A 14,071-nucleotide genomic window follows, 5' to 3' on the forward strand; every position below is an offset into this window, starting at 1 on the left:
TGGCTGTTCTATTGCACTAAAGATATTTGTGATGTGCTTATCTACTCACCTTGGATGTCTGGATTTGCCACCATATAGAGCAGGCCCCAGTTCAAAGTAGTGCTGCTTGTCTCTGATCCACCCAAGAAAAGGTCATTTATAGAATAAATCATGTTATCTTCATTGTATGTAGACCTGGGTACACCCTTGGACTGCAAATGAGAAGAAGAAGTTAGAAAAACCAGAATAGGCTTAAATGTGATTTTATCATTGGTTCCAAGTGTGTTTTGCCTATATTAGAATACAGACAGACTGATAAAAAAATATTAGACATCAAAGATGATTATCAATTACCAGTGTAAGGACATGTATGTATGTGCTATGAAATAATATTGTTATAGTTTGGGGGAATTAATGATCTAAATTTAGGAAGGTTATGCTTTCTTTTGCCAACTGGAGCAACTGGAAAGCGGGAAGGATGTTTTTCCCCTGTTGTAGTATCATCTAATCTTTTTATATTGCCCCTGAATATCTATTACAGACAATTCAATTTTTTTAATAACAAACTTGAAGGATTTCCACCTAGCAGAGTCCCAGAAGAGCTCACTCAAACAGTTTCTTGTCCACTGATGTTCAGGTCTCCTAAGTCTTAGAACAGCAGAGAAAGACTTCAGAAGCAGTTAAACACTTTGGAAGACCAGATGTGTTACTATCGTGTCAGTCTAAAAATAATTTAAAACAAGAGGATCCAAGAAACTAGAAACCGGTTAGGCTGCTATCCAGCCTGGACATAAAAAAATATAGCAGCTGATGTGGGAATCAATTAATAAAGAATTACCAGCTAGAAATACAAATTAATGCTATTAATTATGACATGGAAAACTGATTTTGGCAAGGAGATCTGATTTGATTCTTTGATGGAATTACGAGCTTAGATGATAATTACAGTTTCACAGTTGCAACATCCTTGGAGTTCCATGAGACAGTTGCTTTTGTTCCACACAATAATAATAAAAAAAAATCAAGCACTATGAAGTATTCTTAAAACATCTGCTAAAAGACTAAGGGGCCGGCTGACAGAAATAGCTAACAGCCCTTCTTCCCTTGCCTTGTCAGCCCCCAGTATCACCAGTCTCATCTTGTTGCTTCCTCCTCTTTCTCCTTTTTCTTGCTACTGCCAAGGAGAACAGGTAGAGGAATATAGCTCGTTGCAGTGGAGAAGAGGAGATAGAGTGATTAAGTGGAGGTAGGAGGAGTCACAGAGGGAGAGGGCAGCTGCTAGCCCAGGGTTTAGGGAGGGGATCCAGTTCCCAAGAAATTCAAACAGAGGAAAAATTATCCTGGTAAGGTCTAGAGAAGGGTGTCCCCACTCACAGCTTATGCAAGCCTCCTACAGCTTTTCAAAACCCTATGGATTCCCATCTACAATGTCCTTATTTGCTCCAGTTCCCTTTGCTTGCAACTTCGCTGACCCTGGCACTCTGTTCTTCCCAGCCTTGTCTGAAATTCTGCTGATTCCTGGATTATTTCCCCACAAAATGCTCTCAAAATCCAATTGCCCCCTTTCAGCAAACTCTCTCGACAAACCTTACTGGCCAAATATCCTATCCAGAACAGCCCACTCTGTCTCCCTAACACCTTCCCAGCTCTCTCATGGTCCACTTAGAAATTCAGTATTCTTTCCTGGAGGCCTTAAATTGTGCCAATGAGAAAAAAAAACGCCGCACATTAACCTGCCCTTTAACAAAAGGATTGCAAAGTACCGTGGCATGTCAATAATGAGAAAGGATTTAGCAAGTCCGTGGTTCCTGGATTCACATTAGGATGTCCATGAAAGGTAGGAGATTGTGATAGTAAGGCTCAGACTGGATGATTTAATGGTCCATTTCACCTTATTCACCATGAATGGACGATCAGGCAGAGCAAATACTTACTTCTTCAATGTGAGCCAGGTAGAAGTCAATGAAATCCTCCAGTTCATCTGGCACCCCACGCTCTCTGTGCAGTCTGATCTCTCTCCTCGTAAAAGAGCTCAGGACCTCATAGCAAGACAACGCTTTCTTATGAGGACCAGGGAGACGGCACATCAACCAGGGGAAGATTTCATACAGCTGCGGGAGGGACACACAAGAGGCACCACAAAGTCACTATCACTAGAAAATGCATTTTAGGCCTACTAAAAAGAGAAGGTGATATTCATGCTAGTATGTGGGTTTGGCATGATTAGTAAAATATTCTGACAAAGGCTACGCTTATGTTTTCAAGTTGTGAGACAATACACTATATAATTTCTATCTGCGTTGGTGGTAAAATTCAAAGTTCCACATACTTTCAGCTCAACCACAAGCCAAATTAGAAAGATTATAATTAGAATGAACTATATCTATATTCATTCATTCAATTATTCAATTCACGTATTCAATTACAATGAGCTGTTTTCAGACATTTTAAAAGTGAGACCCTGCCCTCCAGTGGAGAATACCGGGAAGGAAGAAGCAAAGCCATTGCAAACTGTCCTCACCAGGATGCGCAAAAGCAGTTGATACAACCCAAAACTAGGGCTGGCTACCAGCAGCTGGCACACGAACTCAGTAATCTCTCTACTCATTGAGCTCTGAAGGGCCCTCAATAAAACTTGAAACATCTGAAAACCCAAAAAGCTGGGAAACAGTACCTGACTTTTTTGAGTGCTCTCATCTGGAAAAGAAGGGGTTAGCTGACACAACCAGATTAATCTTATCTTTCTCTCTTACTCTTTGGGAAAATCTGGCCTAGGGATAGATGCTTTCTACCTATTATGGTAGCTAGAAAGTTCATTCTGATTTTCAGTCTGTATTTAATGCCTGGGTAATTTGTATACAATGTTCTTGTATCTAGAGTGTATTTTCTCTTAATAGTTCTTTTCCTGCTTGAAACATAATCCCATGATTTATTTATCAGCAGAAATTCTATCCTTTCTCAGTCTTCCTTTTGCTGAGCTCTTCTAGTACTTTCCTCATTATACCACAGAAGGGCACATTATTCGGTGTTCACTGGAGTCTGGCTGAATTAGACTATACTTTTCTCTTTTTGGAAAATCAGTTCTTTTTGTCAGACATAGAATTATCAATTAATCATTGCCTTATAACAGAAAGGCAGTAGTCCGGCCTTGTTAAATTCGCACAGAACTTCATCTCCTTCTGTTAATTTCATCTCTGGTATTTTTTTTTTTTTCTTCCAAAATCTGTTCAGAAGCCTAATATACAACTGTAGTCTCATTAATCATATATGGCTGCCCAGATCACACACATTCCTACTCAAATGCATGTGCTTTCCCACTGCTATGGCACCCAAAATGCAAGTGGAATTTAGCTGTCAACATCCAAGACAGGAACAGAGTCCGTTTGCCTTCTTGGCTACAAGTCCTGCCAAAACTCCTCAATTTCTGGAGGGCCCCAGTTCTCCCATTCGGTGCCTGCCAGCATGGAATCCAGTTAGGAAATGGGGATGTGGACACAGTAATGGCCACTTTTTACATCATGCTGAGTTCCCTCTGCAACCTGGAGGTGGGAAGGTTGCAGACTTCCCTCTGGAATGTTTTGAACCTCTGTTCTTATTTCCCAGAACAGGATCTTATTAATTGGACTAAAGCAAAGGAAGGAGAGATGAAGAGGAGGTATATTCTCCTTCTCAAAACCAGGTGTCACCTGCCACCACTACACAAAACTTACAGGACCCAGTGCTAGACTAGGCAAAATGGAACCTGATCCTAACTCAGTGAGAAGATTGCTCCATGGGATAGGGGGATGGGAGGAAATCTCTTTATTACAGGGATTGCTTATGTGTTTTACATTAAGAAGCTACTGCATAAAATGTTTGGGACAACTTTAGAAGTGGAACCGGAACTCCTGGCCAACTTTGAATATGCTTCTGTGCAAAGAGGGCCTCTTCTAGGGTCAGGAAAGTCCTTGGTTCTCATAAGAGTGTTGATTGTTTTGATTGCTGAGCTCACGGGTATGTTTGCTGGCTTAGCTTTTCCTATCTTCTACTGCCTGTGTCTAGAACTGCTCCTCACTCATCGAAGGAGTGGAATTTCTCTGGAAAGTCTTCAATCTCCACTTCTTTTAGGGGAAATGGAGATAAGTAGCCACAGGCAAAACAGTTAGGTATTTTGATAATTCTTCTCTCTGTTGACTGTATATAAAACAGTGTCTAAACCTGGCATGTGAATCATGCTTGCAGACCTGACATTTAGTATTTAACAATCATGATGCCCAAGGCTGGAATCTCTTGTAGATGGGGGTTGAGAAACCAGATAACAAACGTGACCCAGGAGCAGTCCGTCGACTTGTGCCTTGCTGCAAAGATTTAAGTGCAAACTGCCTTATCACAGTGCTCACACATAGGACAATGAACACAAAAGACCAAGGCTGGTATATAGAGCTCTGCTATCACACTTTGAGGTAGTGCACTGTCCAGCAAAGCTGCACGGGACACCGCTCACCCATTCTAAAACTTCTACTAGAGAGAGTGCAGAGGAGGGTGAGGAAGCTGGTGAAGTCTTACGAGAAGCAGTTGAGGGAACTGGTGCTGTTCAGTCTGGAGAACAGGAGCTGAGGGGAGACCTTATCAATGTCTGTAACTACCCAAAAGGACGTTGTAGCATGGAGGGGGTTGGTCTCTTCTCCCAAGTAGCAAGTGATAGGACAAGAGGAAATGGCCTCAAGTTGCGCCAGGGGAGGTTTAGATTGGATATTGGGATAAAATTATTCCCAGAGAGGGCTGTCAGGCATTGGAACAGGGTGCCCAGGGCAGTGGTGGAGTCATCATCCCTGGAGGGGTTTAAAAGGTGTTTAGACGAGGTTCTTAGGGACATGGTTTAGTGCTAGGGTTAGGTTATGGTTGGACTCGATGATCCTGAGGGATCTCTTCTAATCAAAATGATTCCATGATTCTATGCCTAACAGCTACCTCTTGAATCTGCATTTCTTGCTTTGTCTTATTCAGAAAAAGAAAACAGATTATTTACTTACATGATGAATAAAGCTGCCTCCGAATTTGAATAGATGTTCTGTGGCTCTAATCAGTTCACGGAAGGTTTCATCCTCTCTGGAAAAGCGGTGTCCATAAACGACAGCACAAATGACATTTGAGACAGCATGAATGAGAGGGTATGAAGGATCCAGGGGTTTCCCTGCAACCATAATAATAAACATCACTCTTAATGTCTCCTATCTACTTTAGTGAAATGAGAGAATGTTTTAGGTTACCCAAAGAACTTTCAACAGAGCATTGTGTTTCACAGAGAAGCAGCAATCTTCTTACAAAATTGCAGTATCAAACTGATTCTTCACAACCGTGCTGCAATCTCATAATCCCAGGAGTGTGTGGCACTCTAAGGAAACGCCATGCGAATAAAATATTTTGTAAGATGATAGAGCAAATTTAGAGGTAAGAAGAAATAAATTCTATGCAATTTTTCTGTCTGACACGTTTGAAATAGGTCTTGAGCATGGAAATGTCTGAGAACACTCTGATCAAAGAGAGTCTGAGGGAAGAACCATTACAAGAGAGGCAGCCCTATTCAGCAAGGAGATAAATACATGCAAGGCCTGGACTAGTTAGAGATGTACAACCTCCATTAAGATAAAATGTCATAAACTAATTCCAACCACTAGTGTCAGTAATATAATAGCTAATTTTAAAGTAATTATTTCAAAACTTAATCCAAGAAGACTATTTTATGACTTCAGAATAAACTACTATCAACAATTGTGTTTATGTTTGTAACAATACAACTGTCCAACACCCAATTCTGATTAGCAACTTATTTTTCTGGGCTTTTATTTCCTGCATGTGTGATCACATCTCAGTCTCTCCTAGTTCTTAAACCATGGGACTTTGCTAGATTTAATGACTTTTAATAGACACAATGCTAGCCACAGCATGTCCTGGTTTACTGTGCCTTTGCATAATGATCGGTATTGGGAAATCCAACTCTCATACTCCTGACAGGATTATTCAGGATAAAATATTGTGACAAAAGACTAGATTCTAGTCAGTGCTTTACAGAGCTCATGCAAATGGTGTTATAAGACTTAATTCATCAGTGTTGACAATGTGTCCATATCTTTAGGCACCAGCACCGTATATGAGCCAGCAATGGAGGCAGAGGTGGCCAACATCATCCTCGGCCGCATTAGCAAAGGCATTGCCAGCAGGTCAAGGGAGGTGGTCCTTCCACTCCAGTCAGCACTGGTGAGACCCATCTGGAGTGCTGGGTCCAATTCTGGGGTCCCCAGCACAAGAGACATCATCAACATACTGGAACAAGTTGAGCAAAAGGGCCACAAGGACAATTAGGAGATTGAAGCATTTGATGTAGGAGAGGCTGGAAGTGCTGGGGCTATTTAATCTGGAGAAGAGAGGGCTCAGAGAGTTATCTCAGATGTGTATAAATGCCCAATGGAAGGGAGTAAAGAACATGGACCTAAGCTCTTCTCAGTGGTATCAAGTGAGGCAATGGGGAAAAACTGAAATACATTAAATCCTGTCTGAACAGAAGAAACCTTTTTACTGTAGGGCTGATGAAACAGTGGAACATGTTACCCAGAGAGGTGGTAAAGTCTCCACTCTTGCAAATATTTAAAACCCAGCTTGACTCAGCCCTAAGAAGCCTGCTCTGATTGACCCTTCATTGAGAAGGGGTTAGACTAGACCACCTTTGGAGATCCCTTTCCACTTTAAGCACTCTATCATATAAATAATAAGTAAGCTCCAGTTTTGCTTCCCAATTTTAGTAGTTCTGTAAATAACTTTGAACAAGAATAGTCTCCCACTGGGTTTGAAAACACAGCCCTGGGGTCTTTGCATTTTCAGTCCATTCCACACAGACACTGTAAGACCCTGCACACTCTCTTGCGGAACAAAAGCTGCCCTTGATATCAGGGCAGGGCAGAGAAGTTCATACACATACAGATCAGACTAATGACAAAAAGGAACCAGTATTTATTGCAGAGATACCTTTCATGCTTGCAAAGAAGTCTACTAGGTAGTGGGCCTCTTCTTGAACTCGATGCTCCAGACCTCTTTTTCCCAGGCCAAGGTTGCGGAGAGTCCTCAGTGCAAACCTTCTCTGCTGCTTCCAGGTGTGACCGGTTGCCAACATAATCCCTGCATCCATTCAAGGAAGAGCTCTTTATCATGCTAATAGTCAGTCTAGACAAAGACTACATTAAAAGATTTACTAAACCACAGAATATAATGAAACTATTGCATTGCCTATGAACACAAAGACACCAAGGAACAGCTGTAGCCGGTAAACACATGGGCAGGGATAAAAGGAACAAACTTAACTGGGTAATAAGATGACTTGCAGGATTAAGCTTGATTCAAGACAACAAATTATCTCAGAAAGTTTGACAGCTGCTTCTCTAGATCCTCTCTGAAGTGCTTGCTTCCCACTCTCTTCTATACTTGGAGCTCACTTGACCAGGGTGATGGTTTCATGAAGGGAAAACAGGAGTCAGGGAGAAAATTTCCTATCCACAGGCCATAAAAGTTCAGTACTTGGGCTTTGTGACAAATATCTTCAGAGGAAATAAACATATACTAACAGGATCTTTAATCTAGTATAAGAATCACCAATGACGAAAAAAAATTAAAATTAGAAAAATTGAAGGTTTCCTTGAAAAAAAGTCGAGGTCTCAAATAAAGGAAAGGTTGTTTCACAATGCATGTGTTCATGAATTTGCCATATGGTTGAGGAGTAAGAAACGTACAGCAAGGTTGAAACAGAAGTGCACCAAATCTCTAAATGCAACTGTGAGAGTACGGAAATATTCATAAAAGGAATAGAATGGGAAGAAGATCCCACATCAAGCTCAGTCTCCAGTTGAAAATGTAATGGTGGGAGGCAGCGAGTCCAGGACAAGGAAACATGCCCTTTCCTGCCCTTCCTCCACTTCTCTGTGGCACAACCCACCACTGCCTCATCTCATCACCTCTGAATCTGCTACGAGCGATATTTCACACAAGGCATTATGAATCTTTTCTCTGTTGCTGATGTCTTCCTCCTCCTGCTGTCCAAAGGCTATTTCATCGCTTCGTACTTCACAGTTCACCTGGCAGTCATTCCTCATAGACAAACCCTGCCACTGCGGTACCTTTGGAAATGGTTACAAGCTACTCAAGAGCTGCAATTTGTCAAGGGGGTGTTTCTGTGCAGTATTTATGGCAAGAAATTCTCACCTTTTCCTTTGGCCATTGCTCTGAAGAAAGGAGACACCAGCCTCCCAGAAACATCTTCAGGGTGCGTGGTCATACCATCCTTAACTGCCTGAAATCCATTCAGTATGATCACTGGGGCCCATCCAAACCATAAGGTGAATATGTTACCGTGAATTTTTGCCAGCTATAGATGAGAGAGAAGCCAGGAGAGCACAGATGAAATCCCACACGCTGCGAACAGAGAATGTTTTTACACTGATTACAGGACTAGCCCTGAGGCGGAATGATGCTCTCCACCTTTCCCACAAGATTACAATTATCTGTGAGAAAGGATGAACTCTCTTCCAGCTTTCACTGTTGGAAAAACCTGAGTATTCCAGCTTTTCAGAGCCACAGATCTATGCCAAGAAACATTAAGTAGCTTTTATTACCATATATAAGCCAAAGCTAACTTCACAATGATTCATGTGATAAAGGGTATTTTCTATGCGTGAATTTATTTCAAGAGGGTTTCTGTCATTTGTACTGGTAAAGTGGCACAAAGGGAACACAGAAATGTCAGGGGAATAACTGGCTTGTAGAGACTGGACCAGTTACTTTCTGCTTTGCCCCTGCTCATTTGCCTATTTCAGTGCTGGAACCTGAGTAAAACCATTCCATTTCACGGTGTCCGTACTCCCTGTCTGAACCCGCCATGTGGTCACAACCACTGATGAGCCTCCTCCACATCCCAGTGACAGACGCCACTGGAATTGTCTATTGAGAATCCTGAAAGCACTTGCGAGAATCAACAGAATGAAATAGAGGTGGCTTTGTGCACAGGATGCCTCAAAAAAGCGACCAACAAAAGGTTTGTGGGTATTTTTAAAGATCCTGTGAGTATAAACAAGCATATACACAGATATCTAATTACTCTCCATCTAGAGACTGCCAATGCTCGGAAAGCTAAAAATCTATGCTTTGAAAGTAATTTTTTAAAAACAGTATTTCTTTTCCCTAACTGCAAATCTGACATGTTATCCCTAGAGGTATTCCATCCAAAATTATATCAAGCTTCACAAGAATTTGTCAAATCCAGTGTTAACAGGTGATAGGTTGAAGTGTCAGAATTATTTTCACACATTCATAGCTTCCAATACCACATTTCTTAGCTTGGCAAACTGTTCTATGCTGCAATAACTTTTTCTTATTTTGCCAATCAAGCCAGTAGGTCCAAACCAAACCGAATGCAATATCACAGTGGGTAGTTAACAATGACAGTATGTTACCAACGTAGTTTTGAGAGAAGATGTTTTCACATAGCAAACAACATGAGAAATGAGAAATTACAAAGACTTCTAAACAATCAGGAGTATCTGAAAATAAATACCTTCATGAGGATATCCCGGTTAAACTCAAAGTTCAGCTGTATCAAGGTTCCAAAAACTGGGAGAGGGATTGGTCCAGGAGGAAGCCGTCTTCGTACTCGTTGCAACTTCAAAAACTGCATAATTAGGAGAAATACAGCCACAGCTATAAGAACTTCACTTATTGTTAACATTTTAACATCCACTTTCACTAACTTGTGTTTATTGAAAGTAGTCTATTGAAACTGTAAAGGCTGGTTGCTCAACCAGTTCTTTCATAAGAGTTTAAATTTCATATAATAATCATTCCCCGCCTCTAACCCTCCCTCTATATCATCAACCACTCCCTTCTGCCCCACTGATTACATCCTCATGCTCAAGCGTATTTAATAGATGTATATCCTCTACCTCTTCTCATTCAGATGACATTTGTCAGATATGGATCACAGGATTTGTAGGAACGGTCTCTTAAAAGACTAGGGCCAAGATTTTCCAGGCAATGTAGATTCACACATCCTCATGTAAATTCTTCATCTAATTTTCTGAAACAATTGTGGACAATATGTGCTCCTACCAAAACTTCATGAACACTTCTAGAAAGGCAATAGCCATACATACAAATTAAGCATACAAATGTAGATGGATATTCAATCTTAGAGTTTTCAAAATGTTTTGTATATATTTCATGCACACATACATACACATATACCCAGTAATGGATAAAAGTTAACAGCCCACGTTTATCTTCAGATACATAGATGAGTATCTAACGCTTAATACAAAAAGCAAAACTTGTTATGCTTTCAAATCTAATTGAAAATTTTAATATATAACCTAATTTTTTTTTCTAACCTGTTTGTGCTGGCTAGCTTCACTGGAGGGGTTTGCCTGCTTCTGAATTTCCCCTTTCAATCTTGACATAAAGGTGAATACCCTAAAGCAGGGGTGTCAAACTCATTTTCACCTGCATAAAAGTCCTAAAATTATATTTGGCCCTTTGAAGGCAACCGTGAGGTTGACGTGGCCCCCAATGAAAATGAGTTTAACATCCCTGCCCTAAAGACTATTTTGTGCTATCACCGGAAAGCTTGCCAGAGAAATAAAGCGTACGCATATAGAAAGTACGAGTATGAAACACAGATTTAAAAACCATGGGAAAAACCTACTGGGAATCTTGAGCTACAATCAGAACTAAGGGCCCCAGCAAGAACTAGTCATGACATGTGTACCATACTGGGTAATCTGAGAATAAACACAGTTTGTAGCCAAGGCTCTTTGCCAAGGCTCAGCATATGCAGGACGAACAAACCAGCTTCAGCTGAGCTTACAGGGAACCAGACCGTGAAGAACATGTGAGCGGGATTCCAGGCACCACATAACAATGACAGTTCCAGCCCCGTGTTACCAAAATGCTAATGGAAAAACGGCTCCTTGTGGAAAATGCCCATCTCCTGAAAGCAAAACACTTGTTAAAGAAATACATTTTCACTAATCTACTGAAAGTGTGCCAAGAAGACTCGTACCTCAGCTTGCTTCTTTCAAGGGCCCTGTCTTTGAGACAGAAACTGTTTCACAGGATTTGTGGCTCTGGGACAGGAAACTCACTTATCCAGAAAGAACAGCCTGGTGTTTGCCAGCCCCCAGGTAACTCAGCCTCCAACCACTGCACTTCGCTACCGCTAAAGCACAACTGATTAATGCATTATTAACCTAGAAAGGCAGTGACTATGTTTCTACAAAAGCTTTGTTTGTTTCCAAAATAGCTGGTGTTTCAAGGCACTCATTTCTAGTTTTGCTCTCTACTTCAACAGGAAAAAAATCTTCTCCTTAAAAAGAAATGCTGATGAGTTGTTTTACCTGCCCTGTATCCAGAATAATTTTACAAAGTTTACTTAAAATGTACGAGTTGATCAGATTTTTTTCAGGTGGAATCAATGTCATGCTCTCCCTCGCCTCTTAGCTATTCAAAGATTTTTCCATCTAGGTTATTTTTCTCAACAGCAAAAGTCATTTTTGCCCAGTGACATTTCCCATGGGAAAGAGAAGAAGCGAAGGGCTGGGGCTCTCGCCAGCGCCAGGGCTGCAGCCTTGCAGCAGAATCGCTCTTCCTTTCTTTAGCCTTGCAGCCTTGAGTTTGCACATTATCAGCTATTTCTTAGAAATCCAGGTATTCAAATACCACTGGTCCCTTCAGCCCCTTGTCAGATTCACCCACATCCTTCGTCTTAGTCCTAACACCAGCCTGAAGCTCTTCCTTCCTTCTTTCTTTGGCATCATTTCTGTCAATGAGTTCAGCTGACATGGGGAACCACGTCTCATGTACTGGCCACTTCAGGACTGTTTAAAACCTTTTGCCTGGTGGTGTTTTCCTGAAGAAGATTTCCTGTCTTTTCTGGAATTTGGCCCTCTGCTTCCATCCGTGATGTTTCATGATATTTGTATGACAGGCAACAAAGATTCAGTTTAAATTCCAACATCCATCTTAGGTCTCCAGTTTCTCCAGGGCTATCTTTGTTCCCATCTGGTTTTCAAGTGTAAAACTCTGAAACATTTGGGTCCACTTAATTTTTTCCAGATACTTGTCTAGGATGGCACAGTTCCTTGGACCAGGACCATGCATATTAAACACAATAACTCATCCCCAGTGATGATTTGTAAGTAGTAAACTTCTCCAAGCCTTTCAGCAGAACCCAGACATCGCAGCATGCAGCCAAAACCCTTCCAATGCAACCGGTTTCCTAAATGGTGAAGTGACAGCTGCAGGGACTCAATCTAACACCAGGGACATGGAAGGTCCTGGGAGCATGTGTTGAGATTCAGAAAACCAAGAAACAAGGATCGAGAGATTTTTGTTTCGTGTGCAGAAATGATGATACTTGGTGCCAATTACATTCTCCAGAATTAAATGGATTTCCACAACAAAATGAATGCAGTTGTTGAGAGTATTAGCAAGGCCCTACCAGAGAGAAGAATGTAGAAGCTGGCACTTACCCTCTTGGTCTTTTTTTCTTAAGCTTTCCAACAATCACTTCTTTTTCAAAAGGGTATTTTCTTACTGCTGTTAGTGACAATAAAGACTCAAGCTGCTTTCTTCAATGATGGCCTTATTCCCCCGCATCTTCTGCTTGTGGAGGTGAAGTGGCTGCAATCCATCCTGTCATTACCAGCTTTTTATATTAATGCATACAAAGCAATGCTGTTAGGGAACACAACTATGCCTACTCTGTTGTACATTACTCACTTTGTATATTTTTTCATTATTATTATTATTATTATTTTTATTATTATTATTATTATTATTGTCTATCTTTTCCCTTTTGCTGCTGCATTAAACTGTTCTTATCCCAACCCACAAGTTTTGCCTTTTGTTTCTTAATTCTCCTCCCCATCCCACCGCAGCATGGGAGGGGTGAGCGACACGTGGGTTTAGTTGCCAGTGCGGCTAAACCACGACAATCCAGTATGCAGATTACCGATTTCACACATCTCTGCTTGTTATAGACTGGGTGATACCTGTTTTGAAATACAAGGAGGTACCTGAAACAAATACAGCTGATAATGACTTCAGTCCCACAGCACTATCAGTTAATCAGTGTATAAAAATAATCCTTCCTGTGTTGGCATACAGTATCCCCTTCCTATGTCATGCAAGAAGAACGTACTCCTAATGCTAGTGAAAACTAGTAAAATGTTAAATATCCACTTTTGCCAAGTCCTTAAGCACCATACTCATAAAAGGCTTCAATAATTCTTCCATAGTGCTAAATCATCTGTTGGCCGTGATGTACTAATTTATGCTGACTGATGTGAAGTCAGTTAACTGTGATAAAGAATCCACTAAAGATCTGAAAGAGTAAAAGAAGCTGAATAAATTATTGGAGGATCTAGAGCAAAAAACACCAGAAGACTATCTGTCATGCAAAGACATGCTCTCCCGTTGCTTGTCAACCAGTTGACTCATAAAACGATTTATCAACACCTTGTGTCTGCTCCCTGTTGTTATTTGTCTTGCCGTCCTCGCCCTTGTCTGTGCTGTGGAAACCACTCCACATGTGGTTGATGAAGCCGCTCCTCTATTTTCACCCGAATGGCTGAATTACTGCCTGTTGGAGTGGGTGAAACCTTGAACTGTCTTGTCAGGTGTCAAGGACAGAGTTGTATGCAACAAGTTCACACAAAACCAAACCTGATCAGGCTTTGGGAATGTTATCTCAGATCATATTATCTGCCTCTCTAGGAAGAGTCCTCCAAGAGCTTCTTCTTACTCCTGAACCCACTAATAACCTGCAACAAACTGAAAGATCTCTAAGTCTATCTCCACAAATGCAGCTGTGGCTTATGGAAAATAACGCACAGACCTTTAATCACAAGACTTCTAATTCATAGACTGCCTCAGGTTCTTTTTTTGTCATTCCTCTTTATAATTAGCAATAAATAAGGCCAAATCCTATTTCTTCCCTTAATGTCTTTATTTGTTACACATCAGAAGAAAGTAACCAAGATTTTCCAAAGAGAAAACAAGAATTAAAGATTAATGC

At 41.0% G+C, this 14,071-nt stretch overlaps 1 pseudogene; it reads right to left on the reverse strand.

Moving 5' to 3' along the window:
• Positions 1–9,748, reverse strand: part of LOC136105096 (cytochrome P450 2J4-like) — a 29,557-nt pseudogene extending 19,809 nt beyond the window's left edge.
• Between the last annotated feature and the right edge of the window lie 4,323 nt (positions 9,749–14,071).

Source organism: Patagioenas fasciata, chromosome 9 (genome assembly GCF_037038585.1).
Source record: "Patagioenas fasciata isolate bPatFas1 chromosome 9, bPatFas1.hap1, whole genome shotgun sequence".
In the NCBI taxonomy this organism is placed as follows: Eukaryota; Metazoa; Chordata; class Aves; order Columbiformes; family Columbidae; genus Patagioenas; species Patagioenas fasciata.